The following is a 26,512-nucleotide window of genomic DNA, read 5'->3' as shown; positions in this document are numbered from 1 at the left end:
TCCCCTCCTCCAATCTGCTCTCTCCCACATTTTCCCCCATATCCCCTTTCCACTTTTCCAGTGGATCTATATGCCTCAGTGCCTGCACATCCCATTTCCCAATTACATGTAAGATGGTATTAATAATAGTATATATATATATATATACATATATATATATATATGTACACTTCCCTTACTCCCATCCCACCTCCCACCTCTCTACTCTCCACTTTGATCCCATCTATTTTCAAAAGTTAGTGCTTCCAACCTCCCTCCCCCCCCCCCTACCCACCCACTTCTATCATCCCCCCTCTCATCCCCTTGCCCCCCCCCATTCTCCTGGAGGGTGAGATATCCTATTTAGTGTGTATTTCACTCCCTCCTCAAGCCAAATTCAATGGGAATAAGGTTGACCCATTCCCTTTTGCCTTCCTATTCTTCCCCTCCATTGTAACCGTTTTCCCTTGCCTCTTCTGTGTGAGATAGTTTACCCCAATCTGTCTCTCCCCATCTCCTCTCATTATAATCCTCTCACCTCTTAATTTCACCTTTTAAGTATCATTCCTTGCTGTTAAATTGGTCCTGTGCCCTCTATCTATGTATACCTGTAAACATTTATACACACATTCACATATATATTCATATGCCCATATACCCTCATATATAGACACACACATTTTATATATATATATATATATATATATATATATATATATATATATTTCTAATCCCTTCAACTACTGAGAAAAGGTTCATAAGTTACAATTATTATTTTTCCATGTAGGAATGTTAATAGTTCAACTTTGATAAGTTCCTTATGATTGCTTTTCCCTGTTTACCTTCTCATGCTTCTCTTGCTTCTTGTATCTGAATGTCAAATTTTCCATTCAACTCTGGTGTTTTTCAGCAAGAATGCTTGAAAGCCCTCTATTCCACTGAATGACCATATTTTCCCCTGAAACATGATACTCAATTTTCCTGGGTAGGTGACTCTTGGGTTTAATCCCAGCTCGTTTGACCTCCAGAATATCATATTCAAAGCCCTTTGATCCCTCAGTGTAGAAGCTTTCAGATACTGGGTTATCCTGATTGTGTTTCCACAATATTAAAATTGTTTCTTTCTGGTTGCTTGTAATATTCTCTCCTTAATCTGGGAATTCTGGAACCTGGTTATAATATTCCTAGGAGTTTTCTTTTGGGGATCTTTTTCAGGAGGTGATCAGTGGATTCATTCAATCTCTTTTTTGCCCTCTGGTACTAAAACATGAGGGCAGTTTCCTTTGAGAACTTCCTGGAGGATGATTTCTAGGTTCTTACTTTGGTCATGGCTCTCAGGCAGTCCAATAATTTTTAAATTCTCTCTCCTGGATATATTTTCCAGGTCAGTAGTTTTTCCCATGAGATATTTCACATTGCCTTCTATCCTTTCATTTTTTGGATCTGTTTAACAGTGTCTTGATTTCTTATAATATCATTAGCTTCCATTTGCTTGAATCTAATTTTGAAGCAATGATTCTCCTCATTGCCTTTTTGAGACTCTTTTGCCATTTGAGTTAGTCTATTTTTTAAGGTATTATTTTTCTCAGTCAGGCTGTTGTCTCTCATTTCATAATTTTCTTGTCTTATTTGGTTTTCAAAGTCTTTCTTGAGGTCCTCTATGGCCTGTAACCAGCTTGGATTTTCCTTTGAAGCTTTTGGTGCAGGAGATCTGACTTCACTGTTTTCCTCCTGTTCCATGCTTTGCTCCTTTTTGTCCCCAAAATAGGAGTGTATTGTTGGAATCTTCTGTCTGATTTGTTTCCTTTGCCTGTTCATTTTTCCACTCAATTACTTGAGTTATGGGCTTTTTGCCACAGTAGGATTCTGCCACCAGACAGCAGAGCTTTTGTCCCAAATGCTGGGGTTTTCTCAGCTGCTTGTGGACCTCTCTGAGGTCTCCACAGGCTCTGGCAAGCTGGACACCCACCCCAGAACCTCTACCCTAGACTGCAATCTCAGACTTGTGCTTGGTCCCCCTACACTCTGCAGGCCAAGAGCTGAAGCCACCAAGTGGCGCTGGCTGGCTGTGCTGGAGTCTCAGCGGCTTTTTGCCCTGGGGGTAAAAGCCATGTACTCCCACTTACTGGTCCCAAGTCAAAACTGTACTGACCTCTCACTTTGTCCTTTGTGTCTATGTGTTGATAAATCTGGAAACGGCAACAGCTGCTGCTGATCTGGAGTCCCTCTGGCCAGCGGCTGGTGAGGCCTGCCCTTGGCCTAAAGCCTAGGCATGGGGCTGGGCTTGGCTCCCAGAGCTCTGTGCTGGCCGATTCCTGCCAGCCTGCCGGGCTGTCCACAGCGGGAGTTTAGCTTCTCTGTGTCATTTTGTGGGTTCTGTAGCTCCAAAATTTGTTTAGAGTCCCCCTTTTACATGGATTGGGGAGGGTGGAACCCAGAGCTGCGGGAAGGTCTTGCTTCTACTCTGCCATCTTGGCTCCGCCCCTCCTCTTACTTGATTTTCAAAATCCTTCTTTAGCCCCTCCAAGGCTTAAGACCAATTCATATTTTTCTTGGACACTTTTGATGCCGGAGTTCTGTCTTTCTTGTCTTCTTCTGGCTCTATATTTTGATCCTGTTTGTCCCTGCAAAAAGATTCTATAGTCTGATTGTACCTCCTCTCTTTGCTTATCTTGCCAACCAATTAGTTGACTTTTGAGTTCTTTGCCATTGTAGAAGTCTGCTTTCAGAGTGGAGAGTGTTGTGTCTCAAATTCTAGGGTTTTATGCAAGCTGTTATCAGAGTTTCTACCAGGCACCTGTCTCAGAACTTTAAGTAGGATGTTCTTCCCACAGTACCAACAAGATCTGCCACGCCAGTGCTCCTCACCCCAGGACCACCAACCAACACTGTGACCCAGATCGAAGCAGGGAAAAGCAAGAGAATCCTACCTCAGTGCCAAGAGAGAGATTCCTGCAGATGCCCTCTGGACAGTCGCTTGGTCCCCCTACAAACCTGAGCCAGAAGCAGTAGCAGCAGCGACAGCATTTGCAGCTGCCACCACTTCTGCTTGTCCAGGTATAGGGGCAGGACCATTCTCTTCTCTCAGGCAGTTCCAACAGAGTTCCCTCACTGACCTTTTACTTTGTCTTTTGTGTTTATGGGTTGAGAAGTCTGGAAACCTCCACAGCTACCAGTGATTCACTCTCCTGAAATCAGCTCTGGTGGGTTTGTGCCACGGGTCTGTGCCACTCCAGTTCAGGGCCAATGGGGCTCATGTGGGACTGCTCTCCACTCCCAGGTTGGTGGGATAGATACTTCCTGTCAGCTTGCCAGGCTGTCTTCAGTGGGAGATTTTTTTTCTCTGTCACTTGGCGGTTTTGTACCTCTAATATTTTTTAGAGTCATATTTTAGAGGTATTGGAAGTGGTTGGAGCAAAATCTCAAACCAGTTCCTGGTTTTACTCTGCCATCTTGGCTCTGCACAGCCCTCCCCCCCCATTTCTAAAGTGTTTCCTGTAAGCAAGATATTATAGGATTTGGTTTTTAATCCATTGTGCTGTCTAATTCCATTTTATGGGAAAGTTCATGCAATCCACAATCACAGTTATTGTTCCTATCTGTGTCTTTCTCTCCTTAAACCTGCTTCCACCCAAAGTTCATTTATGATTTTATTTCTCTCTTCTCCCTTATCTTCATCAAAAGATTTTAGTTTTTGACCACAACCTCCCTCACTCTTTCCTCCCTTTTATCAGCCACCTTCTCTTTTCTTCTTTTCCCTTGCTATTTCTTCCTTCCCTTTTAAATACCCCCTTTTTTTTGCTTCCTCCTTCCCCTTCCTTTTGCCTGTAGGGCAAGTTAGTTTCTATACTTAATTGAGCCTGTTATTCCCTCCTTGAATCAAATCTGATGAGAGTAAGTTCAAACAATACTCATCTCCCTCCATTCTTTCCCTCTATTATAATATGTTTTTGTGCCTCTTCTTGTGATATAATTTACCCTTCTCTGACTCCTCCTTTCTTCTTCTCCCATTACAATCACTTTTCAATTAGGTTGTTTTTTATCATCACATCAGTTTATATATGCCCAATACCTCTGTCTATGTTTTTCCCTTTTAAATGTTGTAATAAATTTATATTTCTCAAGATTTACAAGTATCATCCTCCACTGTAGGGTTTTAAACAGGTTGCAATTGTTTAATAACATGGGTTTAATTTATATTTTTTGTCTTTTGGAGGGCAATTGGGATTAAGTAACTTGTCCAAGGTTACAAGGCTAGTGTTTTGTGTGGGTGTTAATTGTCTGAGGCCGGAACAGAACTCAGGTCCTCCTGACTCTGGGGCCCACTTTACTTACTCTTCCACCTAGTCGCCCCAATTAATTTGTTTTTTTTTTTTTATCCCCCTGTTTACCTTTTTAAGTCTATCTTGAGTCTTGTATTTGAAAATCAAATTTTCCATTGAGCTCTGGCCTTTTCATCAGGAAGATCTGGAAGTCCCTTATCTCACTGCATATTCACCTCTTTGCCTGAAAGATTATGCTCAGTTTTGCTGGGTAGTTGATTCTTGGTTCATATTACAGGCAGCTAGGTGGCACAATGAGCAGAGTATTGGTCCTGGAGTCAGGAGGACCTCAGTTCAAATCTGGTCTCAGACACAAAAAACTTACTAGCTGTATGACCTTGGGCAAGTCAATTAACCTCAATTACCCAGGCTTCCCCCCTTCAAAATGCAAAAAATAAAAAAAAAAAAACAAAGAAACAGAAACAAAATCAAAACAGAAACAGAAAAAGCAAAACCAGAATGTCATATTCCAATTCCTCTGATCTTTTAATATCAGAGCTGCAAGATCCTACGTGGTCCTGTTTGTAGTTCTGCAATATCTAAATTGTTTGGCTGCTGTGGTATTTTCTCCTTGACCTCATAATTATGGAATTTGTCTATAACATTCCTTGATATTTTGAATTTGGGATCTCTTTTAGGAGGTGATCTGTGGATTCTTTCTATGAATATTTTAACCTCTGCTTCTATGGCCTAGGGACAGTTTTACTTGAAGGTTTCTTGGAATACTGTCCAGGCTTTGTTTTTCCTCATGACTTTCCAGTAGACAAATAATACTTAGATAATTTCTTCTGGATCTCTTTTCCAGGTCAGTTGTTTTTCCTATGACATATTTATGTTTTCTTCTATTTTCTCCTTCTTTTGATTTTGTTAGATTATTCTTGGTGCCTCATATAGTCTTTGCCTTCTACTTGTCCAATTCTATTTCTTTTTCATTTTTCAAATGCTTTATTAACTTCTGATTTACATCATTCATTTCTGCCCATTTTTTAGTTGCAAATTTTCTCCACATTTTTCCCCTACCCAATGCTCCAAAATAGCAGTCCCACAGGATATCCTCTCCACCAATCTGCTCTCTGCAATATCTTCTCCCATATACCCTTTGACTTTTCCAGTAGGGCATGGTGGATCTCTATGCTGCAGTGCCTGTATATCTTATTTCCTACTTACATGTAAAATAGTATTAATAGTATATATGTATATATATATATATATATATATAGTGTGTGTGAATACATTTTGATCATTTGATTTTAAAACTTTGAATTCCAGATTCATTCCCGTCCTCCCTTGTCAGCCACCCTTATTGGGAAGATAAGCACTTCAGTATAGGTTGTACATGTGTAGCTAATGCAAAATATTAACATGGTAGATATATTGTAAAAGACTGACTATATTTACCTCCCTCCTATCCCAATTCCCACTTGTTATATTCTCTAATTTTATCCCATCCCTTTTCAAAAGTGGGTGCTTCCAACTTCCCTCCCCCCCAGCCGTCCCTCCCTTCCATCATCCCTCCTCTCATCCCCTTCCCCCCTACTTTGCTGTAAGGAGAGATACCCTATTAATGTGTATTTCATTCCCTCCCTGAGCCAAATTCAATGATACACCCATTTCTTTTGCCTTCCTACTCTTCCCTTCCATTGTAACCATTTTCCCCTGCCCCTTCTATATGAGATAGCTTACCCCATTCTGTCTCTCCCCATCTCCTCTCATTATATTTCTCTATCACCTCTTAATTTCACCTTTGAAATGTCATCCCTTCCTATTAAATTGGTCCTGTGCTCTCTATCTATGAATACTTGTGAACATATATACACACATTCACATATGTATTCATATACCCATATACCCTCATATATATATATATATTCCCTTGAACTATTTTCATACTGGGAAAAGTTGTGGTTTTTCCATGTAGGAATGTTAATAGTCCAACTTGGATAAGTTCTTTATGATTTCTTTTCCCTGTTTATGTTCTCAGGCTTCTCTTGCTTCTTGTATTTGAATGTTAAATTTTCTATTCAACTCTGGTTTTTTCATCAACATCTCTTCATCATTTTCAACATCTTTAAAGTTCTCTATTCCACTGAATGACCATATTTTCCCCTGAAACATAATACTCCGTTTTGCTGGGTATGTGATTCTTGTTTTTAATCCCAGCTCCTTTGCCTTCTGGAATATCATATTCCAAGCCCTTTGTTCCCTCAGTGTAGAAGGTGCCAGATCCTGAGTTAACCTGATTGTGTTTCCACAATATTCAAATTGCTTCTTCCTGGCTGCTTGTAATATTCTCTCCTTGATCGGGGAATTTGGGAACTTGGCTATAACATTCCTAGGAGTTTTATTTTGGGGATCTTTTTCAGGAGGTGATCGGTGGATTCTTTCAACCTCTATTTTGCTCTTTGGTTCTCAAACATCAGAGCAGTTTTCCTTGAGAATTTCTTGGAGGATGTTTTATAGGTTCTTTCTTTGATCATGGCTTTCAAGTAGTCCAATAGTTTCTAAATCATCTCTCCTGGATCGATTTTCCAGGTCAGTGGTTTTTCCCATGAGATTTTTCACATTGCCTTCTATTCTTTCATTTGTTTGGATCTGTTTCACAGCATCTTGATTTCTCATAAAGTCATTATTTACATTAGCTCCAATCTGATTCTGAAGGAATGATTCTCCTCAGTGAGCTTTTTAGATTCTTTTTCCATCTGGAAAATTCGGCTTTTTGAGGCATTCTTCTCATTTTTGAGCCTCTTTTGCCATTTGAGTCAGTCTCTTTTTTAAGGTGTTATTTTCCTCAGTCAGGCTGTTGACTCTCATTTTGTAATTTTCTTTCATTGTTCTCATCTTATCTGCTTCTTAAGGTCCTCTATGGCCTGTAACCAGCTCGTATTTTCCTTTGAAGCTTTTGGTGCAGGATTTCTGACTTCACTGTCTTTCTCCTCTTCCATGCATTGCCCCTTTTTGTCCCCAAAATTGGAGTCTAATGCTGGATTCTTCTGTTTGCTTTGCTTCCTTTGCCTGGTCATTTTGCCACTCAATTACTTGACTTTTGGGCTTTTGCCACAGTAGGACTCTGCCACCAGACAGGCGAGCTTTCATTCCAAATGCTGGGGTTTTCTCAGCTGCCAGAGGTATTAGTTGTGTGGCCTCTCTAAAGCCTCCACACACTCTAGCGAGCTGGTCGCATACCCCAGGACCTCCACCCTGGAGTGCAATCCAGATCCAAGCAGGTGAAAGCAAGGGCAATTACCTCTCATACTGGTCACATGATCCTCCTACATTCTGCAGGCCAGGAGCTAAAGCTGCCATGTGTCGGCAGCTGTGCTGTAGCCCTCAGAGGCTTCTTCCACTGGGGGCAAAAGCCGATGCACTCCCAACCACTGGGTCGCAAAGTCCACACTGCACTGGCCTCTCACTTTGTCCTCTGCATCTATGTTTACATAATTCTGAAAACCACCACAGCTGTAGGTGACCTGGAGTCCCTCCAGCTGTGGGTTTGTCAGGCCCACCCTAGGGCTAAAACCTCTTGTGGGGCTGTACTTGGCTCCCAGAGCACTACGTTGGCCAATTCCTGCTGGCATGCCTCGCTTTCCTTTTTTTCTCTGTGTTATTTTTTGGGTTCTGTAGCTCTAAAGCTTGTTAAGGGTCCCCTTTTACATGGATTGGAGTTGGTGAGAACCAGAGCCACGTGGAGGTACTGTTTCTACTCTGCCACCTTGACTTCCAATTCTAATTTTTAATGAATTATTTTTTTCAGTTAACTTTTGTACCTCCTTTTCCCTTGGGGGAATTTTAATTTTTTAAGGAGTTATTCTCTTCGATATTTTTTTCCCATTTTGTCAAGAGTATTTTTAAAAGAATTGATTGGGGTTACTAAGTGGTGCAGTGAAGAGAGCACCAGCCCTGGAGTCAGGAGTACCTGAGTTGAAATCAGGTCTCAAACACTTAACACTTCCTAGCCATGTTATCTTGGGCAAGTCACTTATCCCCAATTGCCCTGCCCTCTCCCCTTCCAAAAAAAATAATAATTGATCAATTTTCCTTCTACCTTGCTAATTTGACTTTTAAAATCCTTTTTCAGCTCTTCAAAGAATATTTTTCAGGCTTGAGACAACTTCATATTCTCTTTTGAGGTTTCAGATGTGGTTACAGTGTCAATAATGTCCAATACTGAATTGTATTTTGATCTTCCCTGTCCCCATAGTAAGTATCTATGGTTTTACTTTCCTAATTTGCTTCTTACTCATAGTCCTTGCTTTTTTCCTTGCTTTTAAAGAGGATATCTGCTACTGGGGCCCAGGGGTCTCTGATGCACACTTTTTAAATTTTTTTTCCAATTTATTTATTTTAGTTTTCAACATTCATTTCCACAAGATTTAGAGTTACAATTTTTTCTCCCCATCTTTCCCCTACACAAACCCCCAAAGAGCTAGCTAACTGAATACCCCTTTCCCCAATCTGTTCTCTCTAATATCCTGTCCCATCCCTCCCTAATTTTCTAGTAAGGCAAGATGAATTTCTATACCCTAGTGCCTGTATATCTTATTACCCAGTTGCTTGTAAAACAATCAAACAATTTTTGAATAAACATTTCTTTTTAAAACTTTGACTTCTAGATTTTTCCCATTCTTGCATCCTCACCCACCCCCACTGGGAAGATAAGCAATTCAATATGGGTTGTACATGTTTAGTTACGAAAAGCATTTCCATAGTAGTCATATTGTGAAAGACTAACTATATTTCCTTGCATCCTATCCTGCCCCTCACTTTTTCTATTTTCTACTTTTACCCTGTCCATTTTCAAAAGGGTTTGCTTCTAACTACCCTCTCCCCAGTCAGCCTCTTTTCTATCACTCCCTTCTTATCCCCTTCTCCTTTATTTTCCTGTAGGTTAAGGTACCCAATTGAGTGTGTATGTTTTTCCCTTCTTAAGCCAAATTCAATGAGAGTAATGTTATACCATTCCCTTTTATCTTCCTGCTCTTCCCCTCCATTTTAAGTTTTCTCTTGTTTCTTTTATATGACACAATTTACCCTAATCTATCTCTCCCTTTATCCTTCTTCCAATATATTCCTCTCTCACCTCTATTTTATTGTTTCAGATAATATCCCTTCATATTCAACTTGTCCTGTGCCCTCTGTCTATGTACATACATATGCACACCTCTCTATGTACATTCACATGCACACCATCACATATATATTCATATACAGTTATACCCTCCTATACATACATATATATGTGTGTGTGTGTATATGTGTGTTCCCTTCGACTGTTATTATCCTGAGAAAAATCTTATGAGTTACATAAATCATTTTTCCATATAGGAAAGTAAATATTTCAACTTTAATAAATTCCTTATGATTTATTTTTCCTGTTTACCTTCTCATGTTTCTCTTTCTTCTTGTATTTGAAAATTAAATTTTCTGTTCACCTCTGGTTTTTTTTTTCATCAAGAATGCTTGAAAGTCATCTATTTCGTTGAATGACTATATTTTCCCCTGAAACATTATACTTATTTTTCTTGGTATGTGATTCTTGGTTTTAGTCCTAACTCCTTTGACCTCTGGAATATCATATCCTAAGGGCTCTCTTGGATTAGAAGCTGCTAATTCTTGAGTTATGCTGATTGTGTTTCCACAATATTCAAATTGTTTCTTTCTTACTGCTTGCAATATTTTCTCCTTGACCTGTTAACTCTGGAATTTGGCTACAATATTTTCCAAGGAGTTTTCTTTTTGGGATTTTATTAAAGAGGTGATGGGTGAATTATTTCAATTTCTATTTTGCCCTCTGGTGTCAGATTATTAGGGTAATTTTGCTTGACAATTTCTTGAAAGATAGTGTCTAGGCTCTTTTTTTTAATCATGGCTTTCAGGTAGTCCAATAAATTTTAAATTATCGCCCCTGAATCTATTTTCCAGATCAGTGGTTTTTTCCAGTGATATATTTCACATTGCCTTCTATTCTTTCATTTGTTTGGATCTTTTTTATAGTATCTTGATTTCTCATTAAAGCCATTAGCTTCCATTTGCTTCAATCTAATTTAGAAGAAATTATTCTCTTCATTGATTTTTTGAAATTCCTTTTCCATCTGGCTAATTTGGCTCTTTAAGGCATTCTTCTCCTCATTGGATTTTTGGGCCTCTTTCGCTATTTGAGTTAGTCTATCTTTAAGGTGTTATTTTCTTCAGTCAGTGTGTTGACTCACTTTTCTTGATTTTCTTGCATCATTCTAATTTCTTTTCCCAATTTTTCTTCAATTTCTCTTACTTGGTTTTCAAATCCTTCTTGGGCTCCTCTATGTCCTGTAAACAATTCATATTTTTCTTCAAAACTTTTGATGCAGTCGTTCTGACTTCATTGCCTTAATCCCTTTCCACGCTTTGATACTTTTTGTTTTCAAAAAAGGAATCTATGGTAGGATTGCATTTCCTCTTCTTGCTCATGTTGCCAGTCAATTCCTTGAGTTTTTAAGTCTTTGCCATGGTAGAACTCTGCTTTCAGAAGGGAGAGAGATTTGCCACAAATTTCTTGGGGTTTCCCAGCTGCTAGTCCAATTAGGAGGGTGCTCTCCCTGCAGCTCCCACAGGCTCTTGCCCCTGGCCAAACACCCCAGGAACATCACCCAAGACTGTGATGCAGATACAAGCAGGTCAAAGCAAAAGCATTACCCTCTGAGTGGTCAGTTGGTCCCCCTACACTCTGCAGGTTAAGAGCTCTTGAGGCAGCCATGAATTGTAGCAACTGCTGTGCCTTCACCACTTCTTGCCCTAAGGGCAGGGGCTAGACCACACTCTTCTTTTGACCTCTGTTCCAATAGAGTTCCACACTGACCTTTTACATTGTCTTTGGTGTTTATGTCTTGGGAAGGCTGGAAACTGCCACAGGTGCTAGTGCTTCCCTCTCCTGAAGTCTTCTCTGGACACTGCTGGTTGGGGCTGTACTGGGGACAAAATCACAGGGCTCACACTGATCTGTGCTCTGCTCCCAGCTTGGTGTGATAGACACTTCCTGCTGCCCTGCTAAGTTGCCTTCAGGGGGAAATTTGTTTCTCTCTGTCACCTTGTGTATTCTGTAGCTCTAAAATTTCTTTAGAGTCATTTTTTACATATACTGGGGGAGGTGGAAGCCTGAGCCACATGGAAGCCCTGTTTTTATGCTGCCATCTTGGCTGTACCCTTGATGCATGTTTCTTATGCTAGAGGTTAGGGGTCTGGTTATTGGCTTATTGTGCTGTGGTCTCTGGTTTTAGCTATGGAAGGTATATAATGCTGTACCTTACCTGATACTGGGATGCAGCTGTCTGGTGCATTTTGAGGCCAGGTGAAGTCTTTCTGACTTTTCCCAGAGTTATGCTGAGGTGTGTGACATGAGGTGTAGGGGAGCGATGGTACGACCCCTGGAGGTATCCTCCTTCCCTGGGGCTTCTCTAGAGTACAGGTGGGCTCAGCCTTTGGTAAATCCTGTAATGGGAATGGAAATGTATGTTGTTGCCATCTTTCTAAGCTTATATTGCGTAAGATCTCCCCTGCCCCTAGGCCCTTTGAGAGGTTGAGGTGCACCTGGAGCCTGCTGCAGAAGGCTTGTTTTTCAGGAGATACTTTGTGATTGGGCAGTGGGTTCAAGAGGGTTGTTACATTCTCTGAGCCAGGATAAGGATATATAATTCCTGATGTGAGGCTTTGCTTTGCGGCTCACTTTGAGAAGTGTTGTTTGATTTGACCAGACAAAATTCTGGGCAGCGGTTGAGAGCTCCCTGGCTTTGAAAAACCCAGATGTTGATGCTTCCCTCTCTGGTAACTGACTAGGTATGGATGTAATGGTTGGGCAGTTGGAGGCCTGTCTGCTTGAAATGTTTCTCTCTCTTGTAGCTTCTGCTTGTAATCTGTCTGGATATGCTGAAGTTCAGGGTGCTCACCTTTTCCCCTGAACTAAGTAAATCGTATGTTTGATTGATTAAAGCACGATCGTTAAGCCATTTTGAGTTGCTTTCCTTTAGAAAAGCAGATCTAAGAACCTGTGTTGGCAGCCACCCTGGGGATGCTGGGGTGCTTGCTGCTACAGATGCACATCTGCACTGGTGTCTGCCAAATCCCCTGACTGTGCAAAGGCATGCATGCCAGGCATACTGATGTTGGCACTTGTGTCCCTCCCTGGAGCTCAGGATCTCCTGGTGGTCTGTTGAGGAGGAAGGCTTGCTGCTGGCTTGTTGGGATACCTCTCATGTTGTACTGGTTCCCTAAAGCCACAGCAAAAAGGACCTTTCCTATTAATTCCCCTAGCCTCTTGAGTTAAAAGACTTTCATACCTTTTCTGTGGGCTCCACTATTCCAGGATTTTTCCCCAGGCAATATTCTCTGAGCTTTTCAAGATCAGCGAGGGAGGGTGAGAGCACTTATTGTTTACTCTGTCATCTTGGCTCCTGGAAGTTAAAATTGATAATTCCTATATTCTAGCTCATTTAAATATTCTCTCTCTCTCTCTTTCTCTCTCTCTTTCTCTCTCTCTCTCTCTCTCTCTCTCTCTCTCTCTCTCTCTCTCTCTCTCTCTCCAATTATGTCTCTCTTTGTCTCTATGGTCTTTTATTCTTCCTCTTTCCCTCCCTTCATTCCTTTCCTGTGTCTTTAGTCCTGTAGAGCAGCACTAATGACTACACTGAAGGAAGGATCAATATTATGACAATAATGGACATAATGGAAATTCATGTTTCCATTTTACCCAGTGTTTTTGAGAAGTTACTTTATGTAGCAATCATATATTTTAACAAAAATTTCATACCTTATCAGAATTTCTTCAAAACATGTATATTTTCACATAAACATTACTTTTTTTTTTCTTTCAAAGACTATATAATGAAATAACTACTACACAAACTAATACCCTGATAATCAGGAAATCATTTATGAATGTGGTATTTACCACAGGTGTCCATCAGTTGAGGCTTTGACATATATAAGTGAGGACATGAAACATTTACACTTCTGGTTTATGCATACTATTAGGTAACTCAAAGTTTTATTATGCCAATTGAAGGGATAAAAATAATCACCTAATTAATTTTAAATTAAAACTTCCCTTCACAATATTTGATAATATTAGCAACACCCCACATACATCAAAGCTTAGAATTTCTTTTTTTTAAGCAATTGGGGTTAAGTAACTTGTTCAAGGTTACATGGCTAGGTGTTTCTGGGTGTATCCTAAGGGTCTGAGCCCAGGTTCGATCCCCAGGTCATCCCGACACTGGGGCTGGTGCTCTTACTCTCTGTGCTACCTGGCCTCCCCAGAATTTCTTAAAATAATTAGCAATTATATTACAGTTAATAATAATTAATGAAATTATATTAATTAAAATTAAAGTAAAGCCAATCATGAGTGCCTCTCCTGAGGACTACTGCTGTGAATAACTTTAAAGATCTAACCTTATAGTATAGTGAACTCTCTAACTATTCAGCAATAAACTAAAGCAAAACATTCACAGCAATATAACATGACAACTTATTGCTAGCCTGGCCACATAATCTTAAACAAAACATTTTATTCAGTAAGTCACAATCACCTCAAACAATATAGAGTTCCAAAGTCAATGTTTCTTTTCATCTTGACTCCACGCTGACTTCCAATCATCCTTAAGGGGAAATCATCCTTAAGTCAATCATCTTTGAGGGGTAGCAGAAAGTACAAACACCATCCACCCCTAGGTCACAACAAGTTACAATATCATGAGTCAGCACTGAGTACCCAAGTAATGAGTACCCAAGTCTTCTTTCCTCTTAAGTCCAGGCTGACTTCCAAATCCCATGGCTCTGCTTACATTCTCCCAGCTCTTGCTTGGATTCACACATAGGTAGTTCTCTGCTCAGGTTCTCTATCTCAGCCTACTTCCAGTCCTCTCACAGTTTCTGTTTCTAGGAAAACAAAGCTTAACAGAGCTACAACAATATTTACACAAATTGCTGGCACTATCATATCAATTCACATTCTGTCTCAGAAAACACAAATCAACAGAGTGCTTCTGTCTGACAAAGTAACACAAATCAACAGACAGAGTATTTCCGTCTGACAAAGAAACACCAACACAGAACACCAGAGTGCTGTCATCACAAACACTCTCTCTCTTAGTTCTCAGAAAATAAAACAGATTAAGAGAGTGTCAAAATCACAAGTGTTCTCCTTCTCAGTTCTGCTTGGTCCCAGCTTTTATCTCCTCTGCTCCTTGCTGTTTCACTCTTCCTGTTCTGTTCTTCCTGTTCCACTCTTTCGGCACTCTGGGCTCCATGTGATGACATTAGATGTATTAAGGGCAAGGGAGGTCTCCAAACTCCCTTAGGCCTATTAAGGTCAAATATATACTGTTTCCAACAAAGACTTGACATGATCAAGGGCAAGGCTCAAAGTCACTTGCGTAACTGAAACAAGTAGCAAAGTACTATTTTTCTTGTCATTACACAATATTACTATATGTCACACCCATAAGATAGTCCCATTTTTAAAGATTGCACATTCATAATTTTGACTTTTTTCATTAATACTATTTTCATAAGTAAAATCATAGGAGTAGCACGAGTTCATAGAAGTTGAATACAACAAATTTCCAACCCAGTTCTGTTTTTAGATGAAAAATTTTGAAGCCACATATTTTCTCCTCTATTTCCCTCATGCATGAATGATGGAGATAAAAAAAAATGCCACTACAATAGATGCTATACAATTTTCACACTGGACAATAGAGGGAAAAGCAGGAAAAAAATCAATTCTTTCCCGGTAGAGTATCTTAGAAAGTGGGTGGGCATGCTTGTTGTATTGCAGATTTAATCAACTCTGGGTAGATTTTTATGTTCAATCCTCTCTGCAAGCTGGAAAAGTACATACTTCTTATGGATAGCATTTTTGAAGTTTTCTGCCCTGAAACGTTTAGACATATAGGAATAGTCATTTTCCCAACTGGTTTCATGTTATGCATTAAGATGCCTTCTCTTGCTAGGAATATTTTATAGAAATATTAATTTAGACCTTTACTTCAAGCCCTGGGCATTAATTTAGATCTTTAGTTCAAGCTCCTGGTAGAACTATGCAATGACTACAAGAATGGCATCATGAAATAGATATCACATGTTTCCATAACCAAACATATTAGGTATTGATAATATTCTACATAGTATGACAAATTTTAAAATATTTAACTACTACTCTTTAGAAGGTTTGCCTCTCTTGCCTGACATTTCTCTTTTTTCCTCTTGCCAGTAAGTTGTCTAATGGTTAGCTTTTATTCCATGCTGATGAAATATCTTTTTTTCAATCAATAATGAAATTTGGAAAAGGAGGTCACATTAAAATTATTTTTAGTATGAATGTGCAAACTATAATAACCTTACAAATGAACCCAAAATGAATTCTGTATTCCATAGAATTGGCATGGCACACAACCCTCTGTCTGTCACAGATGTTGAAAGTCTTTCTTTTACAAAAAAAGTTGATTTTTAATAAGAAAAACTGGAGTGGTAGACATGAGAAAGAAGAAAAAAATGATATTGCACAATAATGTATGCGATTCAAATTAATGTACTTGACCAGGGAAGATTTGTGTCATATAAACAATATTTTGAGATTAAAAATATAATATTGTGGGGTGGCCAGGTAGCACAGCGAGTCAGAGCACCGGCTCCAGGGTTGGGATAACCTGGGGATCGAATCCTGGGCTCAGACACTTAGCACCCACCCAGAAACACCTGGCCGTGTAACCTTGAGCAAGTTACTTAACCCCGATTGCTTTAATATATATATATATATAATTGCTATTTCTCCATTATTGAATATTACAACCAAGACAGACTCTATGAAACAGATATGAGTAATCTAAAGTTCTTTAATTGCAGTTAATTCAGAAAAACAAACATCAGCTAATGAAAAAGAGGGAACAAAAGTAGGAAGAGATAGAGATTAGCACTGAGAAGCTCACATGTTATCTGAGAGTCCTTAACAACATACCGATTTAAAAGAAAAACAATGTATATAGCATTTGAAGGTTTACAAAATGTTTGTACATAAAAAATTTCTATTGTTTCTCACAAGAACACAGAAAGATAGATACTATCTTCCATCCTTTTACAGATTTGGAAACAAAGTTAAGTGCCTTGCCAGAGAGCACACAATGTGTATGTATCTGAAGCAAGATTTAAAATCCATGTCTATATAACACTAAGCTAGAACATATTTCACTTTGTCAAATAATTATCAAATACCTATTTTGTGTAATATATTGTGCCATATGTGATATAAAGAAAGAATCTGGGTGGCTAGGTGGTGCAGCGAATAGAGCACTGGGGAGTAAGTAGGATATGAATTCAAGTCCAGCCTCAGACACAAAAAAAAAAAAAAAACAAAAACAGCTGTGTGACGTTGGACAAGTCACTTAACCACGATTGCCCTCCAAAAAGAAAGAATTTATTGTCATGCAGTTGAAAATCTACCATATGGGAAATAAATGGGCGAATATGATGTAAGAAAGTGATTAAAGGCAAGACGTCAATGAAAATTTCAATGAGAAATGTAAGGATAGAGGAAACATAGTTTTCTTTTTATTGTTGTTCAATAAGTTTACTGTCTTAATCTAAGAATCTTCATTAAAAAATTAAAGATTTTGATATTTTAACTGTCAGCTGCATGTTTCAGGCCTCTGAGGAAACTCACCTTCTGAGCAACTTGGTCTTTCTCCTGGGCAAAGGATATTTTGGCATGGTTCCATCCTTTCTTTCAAAATTTTGCCATGGGTTTCTTTTCATATACTGTATTCTACCTTATACTAATATGAATTTTCTTGTACATCTCCTCCATCATTTTGGAAGTTATATTGTTCTTTATGTACTGCAAGAATTGTTTTTATTCTAATAAGCAACTTCATCATTTTCTATGAGATAATGCATATAATCCACAACATTTTGGCCCATAATATGTTTGTGAAGTACATCAGAACTGAATTCTTTGTTTTTTGAATCACACTTAGGGAAGCATTTGATAGCATGAGGAGGAATAGACAGCCCACCATACACAGTTCCTATTAAGGATTCCAAAAACTTTGTTTCCATAAAAGACTTGCATCCAGATAGCATGTACAAGCACCACACTGACCATCAGTGCTTTCCACATTCAAATATCTTGTCCATGCCTAATCTGTTAAGAAGCTTGTGGGCCAGGGGCGGCCAGGTGGCTCAGCAAGTAAGAGCACTGGCCCCAGTGTCGTGATAACCTGGGGACAGAATCCGGGCTCAGATACTTGGCACCATAACCAGAAATAACTGGCCATGTAACCTTGAGCAATTGCTTTAAACCCCAATTGCTTTAAACAAAAAGAAGCCTGTGGGCCAGCAGCAAGTCTTTATAATAAGCAAGAGCATAATTTTTCAGGCCAACCTTCATACCATAATTTGGAAACTTATATACAACCATATACACCTTCTACAAGGACACAAACAATCTAGCAGATGATATCTCTGTTGATGTCTTGGACTTGTATTTTGGATTCTGTATTTTGTTGTGTTATATTTATTTTTATCCTGCATTACTAAATGTTTCCATGCCTAATAATTCATTTTCCTCTCTTGCCTTCTCCAGAATTTCACTAGGTACCTCTTGAAGTAGGCCTTATCCTTGACAACTTAAAAAAAACTCTACCCTGCTGAACAAGACCAGGGTTGATGACTCCGACCAGGGACACCACAGTGCTAAAGGAAAGAAAGCGAAACAAAGTTATTATGGTCATCAGGAAGTAGCACTTTAGTTGAGCCATGGAGGAAGGGTAGAATTTCAAAAGATAATAATTGGGTAGCTTGACAGGAAGCATGAATTCATCCAAAGTGTGACAGATATTTTGACCATTTTCTATAAGCAGCTCTCTTTGTTTTCAAATCTATGACTGGTCAGATACAACAAGGTTCTCTCCCACTACTTTTTGCGTCTTTGTGTGTGTGTGTTGTCTTCTCTTATTGGATGGTAAACTACTTGACGGCAGATAGCATCTTTCTTTTTCTTGTTTTCACCTCAAGTGTACAACACAGTCCCTAGCACATAGGAGATTATTAACAAGGAAGAAGGCAGTATAAGAATGAAGAAAATAAAGAAGTTCACTCTAGCTGCAACACAGAATACTTAAGAAATAGTAGCATGAGTTAGTTCTGGGAATGTGGGTGGAATTAAATTATATAGATTTCTGAATGTCAGAATAAGGCATATTATTTGGTAAAAAAATTGAGTGGTATGGGAAGACATTGAACACTTTGAGTAGAGATTTTTGAGAAACGATGACAATAACTTAAAATTTAAAAATGCACTTGAAGATTGTTTGAGATTGAATTAACCCTTTGGAGAATTTAGACCAGTTCCCTTATTTTACATTTAAGAAATCCAAGGCAGAGATAGGTGAACTTAATTGCTCTGTCACAGGGCAAGTAATTTGCAGAATGGGCACTGGAGCTCATGTTTCCTCATTGCTATCTCTTATTCCTGTGCTTTTTTTCAAAAAAAAAGTTTGGACAACTGGGGGGAGGAGCCAAGATGGCAGCATAGAAGCAGGAACACTCCCTGTGCTCCTCCCATAACCACCTCAAATACCTATAAAAATGACTCTAAACAAACTTTATTACTCCATGACATACAAACTGACAGAGAAACAAACCTCCTGCTGAAGACAGACTGGCAGAAAGGGTGCATTTCAGCATGCTGGGAGTCGAGCACAGCCCCACGTGAGCACTGAGTTATAGTCCCAGGGCGGCCTGACCAGCCACAACTGGAGGGATTTCTGAAGAGTGAATCACCAGCATCTGTGGTGGTTTCCAGAATTAACAACCCATAAATGCCAAAGACAAAGTGAGAGGTCAGTGGACTTTGGGAATAGGGGGTCCAGGAGTGCAGTCTGACCTCTGTCTCCTGGAGGGAGAAGCACAGGAGGTGTGGGGGTCATGATGGTGTGGTTGCTTCAGAGTTCCTGGCCTGAAGATTGTAGGGGACAAAGCAATCATTCTGAGGGGTAATAACTCTTGCTTTAAGCTGCTTAGATCTAGATTGCTGTCTTGGGTGGAGGTTGTGGGGTGGGGGACTAGGTGCCAGAGCTGGTAGAGGCTTCAGAGGGGGCATCAAACTAAGAGTTCCTGCAGCTTTGAAAACCCCATCAATTTGGGACAAACTCTCTTTTCTGGAAGCAGAGTTCTACTGTAGAAAAACACTCAAAAGTCAAGAAATTGAGTGGCAACATGAGCAGGCAAAGGAAGCAAAGCAAGCACAGCATTCTGACTTCAGATTCCTTTTTTGGGGACAAAAAGGAAGAAAACATGAAACAGGAGGAAGACAACAAAGTCAGAACTCCTGCACCAAAAGCTTCCAAGAAAAATATGAATGGGCTACAGGCCATAGAGGAACTAAAGAAGGATTTTGAAAACCAAATAAGAGAAGTGGAGGAAAAATTGGGAAAAGAAATGAGAATCATACAAGAAAATCATGAACACAGAGTCAACAGCCTGACTGAAGAAAATGACAACTTAAAAAATAGACTAACTCAAATTGCAAAAGAAATTCAAAAAGCCAATGAGGAGAAGAATGCCTTAAAAAGCCAAATTTGCCAAATGTAAAAAGAATCTCAAAAGCTCACTGAAGAGAATAATTTCTTCAGAATTAAACTGGAACAAATGGAAGCTAGTGACTTTATGAGAAATCAAGATGCTAATAAACAGACCAAACAAATGAAAAAAATAGAAGGCAATGTGAAATATCTCATTGGGAAAATGACTGACCTGGAAAAAAGATCTAGGAGATATAATTTGAAATATAGTGGACTATGTGAAAGCCATGATAAAAAAAAGAAGAAGAATCTAGAAATGATCCTTTAGAATTCTCAAGGAAAATTGCCTTGATATTTTAGGACCACAGGGCAAAATAGAGGTTGAAACAATCCACTGATCACCTCTTGAAAAATATCCCCAAAAGAAAAGTCTAAGGAATAATATAGACAGGTTCTGTAGTTCCCAGATCAAGGAAAAAAAAAATTACAATCAGTCAAGAAGAAACAAATTGAATATTGTGGAAACACAATCAGGATAATACAGCATCTGGCAGCTTTTTTTCTGTTTTATTTTTCAAATGCTTTATTAACTTCTGATTTGCATCATTCATTTCCACCAGATCTTGAGTTACAAATTTTTTCCCCATTTTTCCCCTACCCACCGCCCCAAAATAGCAGTCCCACAGGATATCCCTTCCTCCAATCTGCTCTCTCACATACCCTTTTTGACTTTTCCAGTGGAACTCTATGCCCCAGAGCCTGAATATGTTATTTCCCAATTACATGTAAAATAGTATTAATAATAGGCCCTAATAACTAAAAGCCCATAAGCAATGACAAAAAGTCTGCATTTTTTCACTGTTTTGACTCAATCGGACCTTGTTTTAAGTACTTAAAACAATCATAATTTATGTTATGAGACTCCTTGATATGTTCAAGGGTTGTAAGACTCCAGATTCCTGGAGTCTCTAATCACTGACTTAACCCCTCACCTGATTATTTGTTTCCATTGGGAAATTTCCACACCTTAGTTTCATATTGCTAAATGATTCAAGGAATTTACCCATATCTTGTATCTAATTAGGAATTCCTCCTTCTTGCATCTGCCATCAATTACCTTTTATCAATCAAGCACATCATTAAAGTATAAAATTTCTCTGATCAGAACCCACATCCAAGCATTTCCCCCCTTCTTGTGGTCTTTGATGTTGTCCAAATCTTCTCCTGACTGAATTTCTTTTCCTCTGCCAGACTGAACTTCAGTATATATTGTCATGCTTTATGTATATTTCTCTTTTTGTATCTTTTTCTTTTGGCTATGTCTTATAACAGTTAGGCTTTTATAATAAGATTCCTAAGTATGAATTGCCTGTAAATCTTCAAGCTCGCATTTTTGCTGTAACCTAAGTAACAGCTACTACCTTAAAGGAGATAAATTTTATTTTGAGAAGGAATACAAAAAAAGTGCTACAGTCTGCTAAGAATAACATCAGGAACATTAAAATTCACAATGTATTTAGTAATAAATTTCAAGGTCAAAAAGTTTTGTTGAGGTTAACAGAAAGAGGGGGGTAAAGGAAAGAAACTTGTGAGTCATAACATAATTATAATCAATGGCAGAGAAGAAGGCAGAACTACTCAACTAAAATTGCATTTCTGTTTCCTCTGCTAAAGATAAAATCTTTGTTATCTTTTATGGAGTTGAAATTTGAGATAAGTGGTGGCTCTAGCTTCCACCTTCCCCAATCCATGTTAAAGGGGACTCTGAACAAATTTTGGAGCTACGGAACCCACAAAATAACACAGAGAAGCTAAGCGCCCCCTGAGGACAGCCTGGCAGGCCAGAAGGAAGCTGCCAGCACAACACTCTGGGAGCCAAGCCCAGCTCCACACTGAGGTTTTAAGCCCCAGGCCTGACCAGCTACCTATTAGAGCAACTCCAGATCACCAGCAGCTGGTCCAGACTTATCAACACATAGATGCCAAGGATAAAGTGGGAAGTCAGTGCAGTGTGGACATTGGGACCCAGTAGCTGGGAGTTGCATCAGCCTTTGCCCCTGGGGTGAGAAGCCTCTGAGGAGCCAAGGCTGTGCAGCTGCCCCCATGTGGCAGCCTGAGCTCCTGGCCTTCAGAGTATAGGGAGACCAAACAACCAGTCTGAGGGATAATCTCTCTTGCTTTAACCAGCTTGCATCTGGATGGCAGTCCAAAGTAGAGGTTCCAGGGTGTATGTCCAGCTTCCCAGATCGTGTAGAAGCTTCGGAGAGGGCACCCAACTAATACCTCCAGCATCTGATAAAACCTCAGATTTTGGTACAAAGCGCCCTTGTCTGGTAGCAGACTCCTACTGTGGCAAAAAGCCAAAAGTCAAGTAATTGAGTGTCAACATGACCATGCAAAGGAAGCAAAGCAAACAGAAGAATCCAACAGTACACTCTTATTTTGGGTACAAAAAGGATCAAAGCATGGAACAGGAGGAAGACAGTGAAGTCAGAACTCCTGCACCAGAAGCTTCAAAGGAAAATATGAGCTGGTTACAGGCTGTAGAGGCCCTTCAGAAGCAGATAAGAGAAGTGGAGGAAAAATTGGTAAGAGAAATGAGAATGATGCAAGTAAATTATGAAATGACAGACAACAGCCTGACTGAGGAAAATAACACCTTAAAAAATAGACTAACTCAAATGTCAAAAGAGGCTCAAAAAAGGCAAGGAGGAGAAGAAGGCTTTATAAAGGGAAATTTGACAGATGGAAAAAGAATCTCAAAAGCTCACTGAGGAGAATCATACCTTCAGAATTAGATTGGAGCAAATGGAAGCTAATGACTTTATGAGAAATCAAGATGTAGTTCAGCAGATCCAAACAAATGAAAGAATAGAAGGAAATGTGAAATATCTCACTGGAAAAACCACTGACCTGGAAAACAGATCCAGGAGAGATAATTTTAAAATTATTGGACTACCTGAAAGCCATGATCAAAGTAAGAACCTAGAAATCATCCTCCAAGTAATTATCAGGGAATACTGCCCTGATGTTTTAGAACCAGAAGGCCAAAATAGAGGTTGAAATAATCCACTGATCACCTCCTGAAAAAGATCCCAAAAAGAAAACTCCTAGGAATATTATAGCCAGGTTCAGAAATTCCCAGATCAAGAAGAGAATATTGCAAGCAGCCAGGAAGAAACAATTTGAATATTGTGGAAACACTATCAGGATAAGCCAGGATCTGGCAGCTTCTACTCTGAGGGATCAAAGGGCTTGGAATATGGTATTCCTGAAGGCAAAGGAGCTGGGATTAAAACCAGGAATCACCTACCCAGCATAACTGAGTGTCATGTTTCAGGGGAAAATATGGTCACTCAGTGGAATAAAGGACTTTCAATCATTCTTGATGAAAAAAAACAGAGCTGAACAGAAAATTTGACATCCAGGTACAAGAAGCATGAGAAGGTAAACAGGGAAAAGAAATCAAAAGGAACTTATCAAATTTGAACTATTAACATTCCTACATGGAAAAACTATAATTGTAACTGATGAAACCTTTCTCAATATAAAAATAGTTGAAGAGAATAGAAATATGTGTGTGTGTGTGTGTGTATGTGTGTGTGTACATCGGAGGGTATATTGGCTTGCAAATACATATGTCAATGTGTGTATATATGTTTACATATATACATAGATATAGGGCAAAGGATCAATTTAATAGGAAGGGATGATACTTAAAAGGTGAAATTAAGAGGTGAGAGTGGAATATAATGAAAGGAGATCGGAAGACAGAATGGACTAAACTATCTCATAAAGAAGAGGCAAGGGAAAATGGTTACATTGGAGGGGAAGAATAGGAAGGCAAAAGGGAATGGGTCAACCTTATTCTCATTTAATTTGTCTCAGGGAAGCTAAAAATGTACACTAAATAAGGGATCTTACCCTACAGGAGAGTAGTGGGGAAGGGGATGTGAGGGGGGATGATGGAAGGAAGGGCAGGTTGGGCGGAATGAAGTTGTAAGCAACCACTTTTGAAAAGTTATGGGATCAAAGTAGAGAATAGAATGAGTGGGAGCTGGGATAGGATGGAGGGAAATATATTCATTCTTTTACAATATATCTACTTTGTTATTATTTTGCATTAGCCACACATGTACAACCTATACTGAAGTACTTATCTTCCCAGTGAGTGTGGGTGACAAGGGAGGAAAGGAATGAATCTGGAATTCAAAGTTTTAAAATCAAATATTCAAATGTATAATTAATACTATTTTACATGTAATTAGAAAATAAGATATACATGCACTGGGACATAGAGATCCACCATGCCCTCCTGGAAAAGTTGAAGGGGATATGGGAGAAGATTAGGGAGAGAGCAGATTGGAGGAGGGGATATCTTGTGAGATTGCTATTTTGGGCAGTGGGTAGGTGAAAAACGGGGAGAAAATTTGTAACTCAAAATCTCACAGAAATGAATGATGTAAATCAGAAGTTAATAAAGCATTTGAAAAAATGAAAAGAAATTTGAGTTAACCAAAACAGTGTAAGAGAAAATCAAGTGGGTGTCAATGTGTTTCAGTTACCAAAAGAACTGTGTGGTATCAAAAGAGCTGAGTGATGATCTTTGAAATATTGTGGAGAATGAAAGAGAAAATGTAAAACCAATAAAGATCATAAGGTAAATCCATTTTTAAAGCAAATCAAATAGTGGGATTTTCTAACTTTAGGTTAATGAGTTGGGCTTTTGATCCTGGCAAACTTAAACATTACCTGAATTAAAAAAGTATGTAACTTCTGTCTGTGAAATGTGGTATTTATTTTCCCACAGAATTTATGTTATATATAATAGTTAGTTTTGAGACTAGCTCATGATATATCTACATAATTAGCAGGTAGATTATTTAGCACACTAATAGTAGCTCTTAATTTAGAGTCCTGAGCTGTGATTTCTAAGATACTATGCTTCTTTGTCCTGAGGCCCTTCTGCATCCTTCTGTACCTGTCATTGGAAAAATTGGATTGGGCAGAGGTTTTTATCAACCTGACAGTTCCCATGGAAACATTGAGAGTAAGGACAGACAGTAGAGGAAAGAGATTATGACATGGGCAGAAAGGGATAAGATTGGTCATTTATGTGCAAATTCATTGTCCATACATCAGAGATTTCCTACTTGTTCAGTAGTAACTGTGGAACCTTTTCATTACTATCCTTTGAAATCCTGTTTCAGATAGGATTATTACTCTGAATTTAATTCAACATTTCATATTATTCAGGTTTCATTTAAAAATATTTTTATACAAAAGCCAAAAGATGGTAATTCAACTATACTTAAGTAGGGGTCATACATATTTACCACATTCTGCCTTTTGAAGACATCAGTGGTTAAGGTGTAATGAACTGAATAGGTTGATAAAATTCAAACCCCAAAGAATAGCGGCATTCTTCCACTTGAATTTAATCCAGGAAAATCTCTAAATTTAAAGTTTAGTTCACCAGTCTAATTTTTGCCAATATGGTTATGTTTAGTCATTTTTTTTTCATCATGACCCCATCTGGAGGTTTTTTTTTCCAAAGATATTGTAGTGTTTTTCCATTTCCTCCTTTAGCTCATTTTATGGATCAACAGGGTTAAGTGAATTCCCAGGGCCATATTTTTAGTAACTGTCTGAGACCATATTTAAACTTGGGAAGATGAGTCTTCTTGACTTTAACCCTGACACTCTATCCACTGGTCTATCTAGCTGGTCACTAATATGGTTAATTTTCCACTATTGTCACATAGAATTAAGTGTTCCCTGAGTAATAGGTATGGGAAAACATTTTTTTAACAAACTGGTAGAACATGCATAAAATATTAAAGATTCACAGCAGTTGGGGTGGAGTCAAGATGATGGAGTAGAAACAGGACCTCTGCTGGGCTCCTGTTCCCACTGCCTCCAATTCTTGTAAAAGGTGACTCTGAACAAACATTGGAGATACAGAACCCACAATATGACACAGAGAAGCTAACCTCCCTCTGAGGACAGTCTGGCAGGCCTGCTGGGAGCAGCTAGTGAAGCACTCTGGGAGCCAACACCAGCCCTGCACAAGATGAAGATTTTAGCCCCAGGGCAGGCCTGACCAGCCATGGGCTGGAGGGACTTCAGATCACCAGCAGCTGTGGTGGTTTCCAGAACTATCAACCCAGAGATGCTAAGGACAAAGTAAACGGTCAGTTCAGTGTGGACTTTGGGATCCGGTAGTTGGGAGTTCAGTTGTCCTTTATCCCCTGGAGGGAATATGTGAGGTGCCTCGGCTGTGCAGCTGCAGCCACGTGGCAGCATCAGCACCTAGCCTGCAGACTGTAGGGTGACCAAGTGATCAGTCTGAGGGGTAATTGTTATTGCTTAAACCTCCTTGGATCTGGATTGTGGTCTAAGGTTGAGATCCTGAGGTATGAGACCAGCTTGCCAGAGCATGTGGAGGCTGAAAAAAGGGCACCCAAATATACCTTTGTCAGCTGAGAAAATCCCAGCATTTGGTACGAAGCTCCCCTGTCTGGTAACAGCATCCTACTGTGGCAAAAAGGCCAAAAGTCAAGTAAATGAGTGGCAAGATGAGCAAACGCAGGAAGCAAAGCAAACAGAAGAATCCAACATTAGACTCATATTTTGGGGACAAAAATATCAAAGCATGGAATA

General features: G+C 39.3%; 1 pseudogene; it reads right to left on the bottom strand.

Annotated features, from left to right (window-relative positions):
• Positions 1-16,947: 16,947 nt before the first annotated feature.
• The window catches only part of LOC138169900 (large ribosomal subunit protein uL18 pseudogene), a 107,881-nt pseudogene continuing 98,316 nt past the window's right edge, over positions 16,948-26,512 (bottom strand).

The sequence above is a fragment of the Petaurus breviceps genome, unplaced genomic scaffold (genome assembly GCF_028583685.1).
Source record: "Petaurus breviceps papuanus isolate PSGF00001 unplaced genomic scaffold, PetGlider_PUasm1.0 38, whole genome shotgun sequence".
Classification (NCBI taxonomy): domain Eukaryota; kingdom Metazoa; phylum Chordata; class Mammalia; order Diprotodontia; family Petauridae; genus Petaurus; species Petaurus breviceps.
This window is presented reverse-complemented; position numbering and strand designations above follow the sequence as displayed.